Source organism: Oncorhynchus mykiss, chromosome 15, assembly GCF_013265735.2.
Source record: "Oncorhynchus mykiss isolate Arlee chromosome 15, USDA_OmykA_1.1, whole genome shotgun sequence".
Lineage (NCBI taxonomy): Eukaryota > Metazoa > Chordata > Actinopteri > Salmoniformes > Salmonidae > Oncorhynchus > Oncorhynchus mykiss.
The window spans coordinates 53,353,085-53,360,584 of NC_048579.1; the positions used below are offsets into that span (position 1 = coordinate 53,353,085).

Sequence of the window (7,500 nt, forward strand, 5' to 3'; positions counted from 1 at the left end):
TAGAGGAAAGATAGAAAGTTTGGCTATCCTGTGCCTTTTAATGATACCACATGCAAAGCTTGCGCAAACTGCTTGTGTTTGTGTGTGTATGTGTTGTCCAGCTGTGGTAATCAGAGTGACAATGAGAAGTGATCTGTGACTTTGGCCCTGCTCTCCCTCTCCCTCTCGCTCTCTCTCTCTCTCACTTTCTCTCTCTCTTTCTCTCAGTCTCTCTCTCTCTCTCTCTCTCTCTCTCTCTCTCTTCCTCTTTCCCTCCCTCTCTCTCCATTGCACACGTTCCAGTTTAACTAAGTTGTTCATGTCAACATGTTCATTGCCGTGTTCAAGCAGCAGTGTTACTCACTGTCTGTGTGTGTGTGTGTGTGTGTGTGTGTCTGTGTGTGTGTGTGTGTGTGTGTGTGTGTGTGTGTGTGTGTGTGTGTGTGTGTGTGTGTGTGTGTGTGTGTGTGTGTGTGTGTGTGTGTGTGTGTGTGTGTGACGAACTCTGTTTCCATGTGCTGAGGTGAGGGTGTGAACAGTGTGATTCAGTTTCAGAGTTTCTCAGAAAGTTCCCATTCACCAGCTAACTACCTGGCAGTCACAGAATCAATCTACAGTTCACTATTCAGAATGCCTGGCAACTAGTTGTACTTCTGCTTTATCTGACGGGCTATTTTGACACCCTGAGATAAGACAGCTCACATTCACGTCGAGCTGCTATCGAGCATGAGCAAATTGTTCAGGGTGGGAGAATTCTTGGGTTGTTTTCACAGACTCAACTCATTTTAAATTCCAGTAGATTACATAAAACACAACCACACTAAATGTTAAAAGCTTACATTTCAACAAAATGTCCAATCTTTTATTTGTAGATGTTAAACTAAAATACTCACACACATGATCTCACAGTTAAGTGTGATTGTCTTTCTGTCGCTACAGCAACAGCTGTTGAGAGGGTTGATGTTTATTTTTTGTTTTTTATTATTGAACCTTTATTTAACCAGGCAAGTCAGTTAGGAACAAATTCTGATTTACAACGACGGCCTACGTTTTCCTGTGAGAGAGGCGGAAATATTCTCAGCGATTTACAGTTCGCGTCGACAACAAAACAAGCTTTGCTGGGGAATAATGGCTGTTTGAAGTTAATGCCCTGAAAGAAAGATTACCCATAATACCTCATTTTAATACCGGTATTTTTTATACATGCCCTCTCTCACTTGACTTTTATTGCATTAAGGTACCGTACTGTTTTGCCAGATCAAACTAATCTTTTGTTTGGAGATAAAGTCTTTTAACCCCCGAATTAACAACACATTTATATTTCGCAAATGTTTTTTTAATAAGTCATCTAGAAAAGATAACAACACCAGACTATGTGGAATTAAAAATGTAAAGGATTACATGTAAGAGCAGAACGTTTGGAGATAAATGCAGGGATTACATTGAAACGTCTGGTTAAAAAACTGCTTTCCAGTAATGTACTCGATCAGTGGATAAGGAGGGAGGAAAGGGCGACCTGGGCCGGTTTGAGTGTAACCTGTGTAGTGTGTGTTTATGAGTGTGAGGCTCTCTACAGTGTGTGTGCGCCTTTGTGTTTGTGTGCGTGCGTGAGAGAGAGAGAGAGAGAGAGAGAGAGAGAGTTGTGCATTAGTCTCTTCAATGCAGAGGGAGAGAGAGTGTATGAGTGCAGTGTGTGTGTGTGTGTGTATGTGCGAGACATACCATCATCGGTCCGGATGCTTTCTGTTCCTGCGTCTCTGTAAGTGTTCACTTTTCTTTCTTTCTCTCTCTCCGTTCCCGTTCACCGCCGCGTTTATCTGTCTTCTGCGTCAGTTATCATCCAAATCAAATCAAATGTATTTATATAGTTATATAGTTATGAGTTATCAGGAGAAGAAAAGTGAGATGCAGAGAATTACTGTGTTGGTGGGAATGCACTTTCTGCTCTAATGTTGCTGGGTTTATAGCTGCTTTAAAAGTTCTGTCACAAAAACACAGTGCATGTATGTTCTGTACAGTGTGTTGGGCAATGGGCTGAGCTGGCCATGTGACAAGAAGACATTCTCCGTCCTCTTTATTGTCTCCTGATTAGTTTGAGATGTAATTGATGGATACAAGATGAGAATGGTTTGTTTTTAGGAGCTTTATCGTCATCATTGATGCTGAATGAACAGATTGAGATACAGAATAGATTGACCGATGTTGACTGGATTGGTTTTAGTGTGGCGTAAATCACAACCATTTTCGCACTATTTACAGTCATTTCTGCTGAGTAATATTTGAATATACGATGATGATGATTAATATATTCTTATTGTTATTGGTATCTTTATACTAGTGTGTGTTAATGTGATTATTATAATGTAATGTTATTATTGTCATTATAATATTATACTAATATTGTTGTATATATTGGTATTATTATAAATCTTTCTTTAAGTTGTCTCACTGACATTTTGTTCAGTCGTGGAAATAATAATGATTTGATGGCTCCTTCAGATACATTGACATCTTTACTAAGAATGTCTATGATGCTTGTATGAAATACTGGAATAGAGTGATTTCGCTGACATAGCTGTGGTATGAGTGTATCTGACAGATTCTATGGTCAAAGTGGCAGATTCCACAGGGATAGAGAGAGAGAGAGAGAGAGAGAGAGAGAGAGAGAGAGAGAGAGAGGATAGAGTGAAGGTATAGAGAAACAGAGAGAGAGAGCGTATAGAGAGAGGGTAACAGAAAGAGAGGAAGAAAGAGACCGATAGATAGAAAGGGAGAGATGCAGAAGTAAAGGGAAAAGAGCGAGATTGATCGTAAGGAAGGGGCAGAGATGAGGAAGGGGACTTCTAGGGGTGCTGAGGGGAGCAGTGTGGAACTCTCACTCTCTACCGTTTTCCCCTGTGAGTTTATTGGGGGGGGGTTGTGGTGTAATGTCACCTTTTATGAGTGGGTCCACACCAGATGTCTAAACACCTAAATGTGCCTTATGAGTAAAGCTGCATAAATGGTTATAAAAAACACTTCCATTTCTGCTGCTAAAATAACACGTAGAAATGTGTATTTCAGTGTGTCATCATTGCATTGGTATTGCATTGTAATACATTGTGGGATATTATTCTAAAGTAGGACAGCGGATTTTTTTTTGTGGTAGTGTAATTTGTTACTGTTTGAAACTTTTACATTGAATGGAATTCATTCAGGAATTTTGGGAATCAAAGTGTGTAATGTGAATTAAAGTTGACCTGTAGTAAATTGGATTTATGTGTAATTTAACTAGAAAAGCATTGCGGATGAAAATGGTTAAGTGTTTTAAAGGGACAGGGTGGCGTGTTATGGACTGTTATGAGAAAGCGGGGTACAGTGTGTTTGTGTGTGTGTGTGTGTGTGTGTGTGTGTGTGTGTGTGTGTGTGTGTGTGTGTGTGTGTGTGTGTGTGTGTGTGTGTGTGTGCATAATTGAGTGGTGTGTCCGTGGTCTGAACACTAATGCAGACCTTGTCCCCTCTCTCCCTTTCTCTCTCTCTCTCTCTCTCTCCCTATGGCCTCTCTGGGCCTCTTTCTCTCTCTCTCCCTCTCTCTCTCTCTCCCTCTCTCTCTCTCTCTCTCTCTCTCTCTGGGTCTTTCTCTCAGACTTGTCCATTGTCTGGCCCATATTGTAAGTCCGCCGAGTGGCTTGATAACCGTGTCTCCATGTTGGAAAAAAGAAAGAAAGACAGACAGAAGAATAGCAGAGCAGAATGCTAAAGGCTCTCCCTCTCTCTCTCTCCCTCTCTCTCCCCTCCACTCTCAACCCACAGACCTCCCCAGTGCTGTCAGCTGACCTCTCTAACAGCCAATCGGCGACTGATAAATTTGTTTCGGTAGTTTGGAGGCGAAAGTGCAGAGGACTTTTCTCTGGCCGCCCCGCTTGTGTCCCTCTGTCTGTGTGTCTGTCTTCTCTGTTTGGGTGGGGGTCTTCTGGGTGGGTCACATGGCCAGGGGTTAGAGGTCAAAGTTTAGGGCAGACTATCGCATCATGGTCGGTTGGAGTATTAAAAGTCAGAGGCTGTTGATTCTGAGAGGGGAAGAAGCCAAGCGAAGTCCTGTCCTGGGATTCTCTCATTCCTGTGTCCTCTGTCCCACCATCCTGCCTTCCATCCCCCTCTCTCTCCCTCTTTCCATCCCTGTACGCCCCACAATGACAGACAGTGTTAGTCTCTTTGGCCTTACCCAGGGTGGTACAATAGCAACTCTGTGTCTGCAGGTAGGGAGGGGGACGGGGGAAAGGGGGAGGAGGGGAAGAGGGAGGGGAGGAGGGGGGTCAAGGGAAGGGAGGAGACCATTTGGGTGAGGTGGGAGAGTTTCAAAGGACGGGGCAAAAGGGAGAGCCCAGCTGTGAATAAGTGTGTGTGTGTGTGTGTGTGCTTTCGCCTGTCTGCGTTCCTGTTTCCTTACGTGTGTGTGTGTGTGTGTGTGTGTGTGTGTGTGAGAGAGAGAGAGAGACTGACTGTTCAGTCTGTTGTTGTTTCTCTTCTATCCGTGGGCCACTCCAGAGAGCTGAGTGAGACTCTGTCTGGTGTTTTTTACAGGGAGCCGTAGAGAGTGACTGAGACAAATGGACAAGACTTTTTGTGGATGAGCTGAACAACTGGAGTCTAAACAGTGAGCGTCACACAATGGAAAATCTGTGTTCATCTGTCAATAAACATTAAGGCTCCACTTCTTCCCTCATAAGCATCAGGGAATAGGTCTGAAAAGCAACGGCGACGTTGTCGTTTTGCCGTTTTTCTCCCTCTCCAAAGCTTTCTCACGGCCTAGCCCCGCGACTGTCAGCTCAACCAGCCCAGAAAGAGAGAGAAAGAGAGACCGAGTGAATGACTGGCGGTCTTTTTCAGTCCCATTTCACTTTATTTTCCCCAGCTAACCCTCATATGGAAGCTCTCCAAGGTAAAATGCCAGTAAAAATCACAGCGTGGTGACTCAGTCTGAAGAAATAAATAACAATTACAACAACATGACGAAGTATGCAGACTGCTGCAATGAGCAGTGATGATATCTACAGCCCAGGCAGGACAGGAGAGAGAGAGAGTGTGTGTGTGTGTGTGTGTGTGTGTGTGTGTGTGTGTGTGTGTGTGTGTGTGTGTGTGTGTGTGTGTGTGTGTGTGTAAGGCAGTCTAGGGAGGTGGTGGTGAAGGAAGCACTGAAGCACTTTGGGGACCACAAACTACATGAGCTGGCCCTCTGTCCTCCCTGACAGCACACACACACACACACACACAGATACACACACACACACACACACACACACACACACACACACACACACACACACACACACACACACACACACACACAGCCAATGTTCAAAGTCCCAAGTGTGTGTGTGTTTGTGTGTGAGTGTGTGTGTGTGTGTGTGTCTGTGTGTGTGTGTGTCTGTGTGTGTGTGTGTGTGTGATGACATTGATGACAGTGACATTAGCCACTGTCTTATTTCCTTGTGTGGTTAATCTGGACAGGAAACGTGGTCGCTCCCTCAGCCTCCATTTCAGAGAAAAAAACAGAGGACGCTTTGTGTGTGAGTGTGCGTCTGTGTCGGTGCGTCATGTTAGCATACAGTACATCTGCAATAATGTTACAAGGTTTCTCTCATCCCTTTATACACTCTCCTCTTGTCATCACCCATATGACATTGAACATGTAACTGGAACGGAATAGATAGAATGACAGTCAAGTCAATGAGAGTGGTTGGTGTGTGTGTGTAGCCTACTAGCTGAAATGACTACTAGCCACTACAATGACCAGGGAATATCACTGACTCCATTGAAGTGTGGAGTCCTTAAGTCCACTAGCTTATGTGTTCCCTTTCTCCTGTTGCAGCCTCACTGTTCCCACTGACAGAAAGGACAGCCTATTAATAGATATTAGGCAATATCCTTAAGAGTCAGACAAGACACGGAGAGGAGGAGGAGGAGGAGGAGGAGGAGGAGGAGGAGGAGGAGGAGGAGGAGGGGAGGAGGAGGAGAGGAGGCGGGGGGACAAACAGCTGATTGTGTAAAGAAGGATCACTCAGTAAGACAATACTACAAGCTAGCTCAGTGCTTCACCTCAGGGAGGGAGGGAGGGAGGGAGGAGGGAGGGAGGGAGGGAGGGAGGGAGGGAGGGAGGGAGGGAGGGAGGGAGGGAGGGAGGGAGGGAGGGAGGGAGGGAGGGAGGGAGGGAGGGAGTTGATACCATAGTTCAATACCTGATGGACCATTGGTTTACAGTCATTCCTTAGGTGTTATACAGTGTACCTATGGACATGCTGAGGTTTTCTGTACTGCTGTTTGATACACTGTTCTGTTCCCTTACCTCAGACACAGCTGTAAAGTTCTCTCTCACACACACATGCATTCACACGCAGCTAACTTTCACCTGACTGACAGGTAGTAGGGGAAGGGTCGCACAGAGATGACGTCACTACCTCTTGGGGATATGGATTTAAAGCCCCATTTTGATGTAACGTTGTAATTATTTTACGCAGTGGTAACTGGACCTATATGAACTTCTAATATTGATTTGTATCTGTTTAATATGCATGTTTATTCAGCAATTGAAGTACAGGATCACAGTTCAAATAGAGGATAATGGTTGTGTACATAAGACAGTTAATGTAGTATTCTCTAGAAAAACATTCTGATCTCTGTAGAAGAAGAGGAAGAATTATTATTAAGAGATGGAAAGATAGATGAACAGAGAGATTTAGAGAAAGAAAGCGAGAAAGAGACAGACCAAGACAGAGAGATAGAAAGAGAATGAGACAGATATAGAGAGACAGAGAGACAGAGACAGAGAGAGAGACAGAGACAGAGACAGAGACAGAGACAGAGACAGAGACAGAGAGAGAGAGCGAGAGAGAGAGAGAGAGACAGAGACAGAGACAGACCAAGACAGAGAGATAGAAAGAGAATGAGACAGATAGAGAGAGACAGAGAGACAGAGAGAGAGAGAGACAGAGAGAGAGAGAGAGAGAGAGACAGAGACAGAGACAGAGACAGAGACAGAGACAGAGACAGAGACAGAGAGACAGAGAGAGAGAGAGCGACAGAGACAGAGACAGAGACAGAGAGAGAGAGACAGAGAGAGACAGAGACAGAGAGAGACAGAGAGGGTGACAGAGAGACAGAGAGAGAGCGATAGAGACAGAGACAGAGACAGAGACAGAGACAGAGAGACAGCGAGAGACAGAGAGAGAGAGACAGAGAGAGACAGAGACAGAGACAGAGAGACAGAGAGAGAGAGAGAGAGAGACAGAGAGAGAGAGAGCGACAGAGACAGAGAAAGAGAGACAGAGAGAGACAGAGACAGAGAGAGAGAGACAGAGAGAGACAGAGAGAGAGAGAGACAGAGAGAGACAGAGACAGAGAGACAGAGACAGAGAGAGAGAGAGACAGAGAGAGAGAGAGCGACAGAGACAGAGACAGAGAAAGAGAGACAGAGAGAGAGAGAGCGACAGAGACAGAGACAGAGAGAGAGAGACAGAGAGAGACAGAGACAGAGAGGGCGAC

General features: G+C 44.9%; 1 protein-coding gene across 1 annotated transcript in view; it reads left to right on the top strand.

The window, feature by feature from the left end:
- sox5 (SRY-box transcription factor 5) overlaps positions 1-7,500 on the top strand; it is a gene marked incomplete in the record, with an annotated part of 119,016 nt that overhangs the window by 337 nt on the left and 111,179 nt on the right.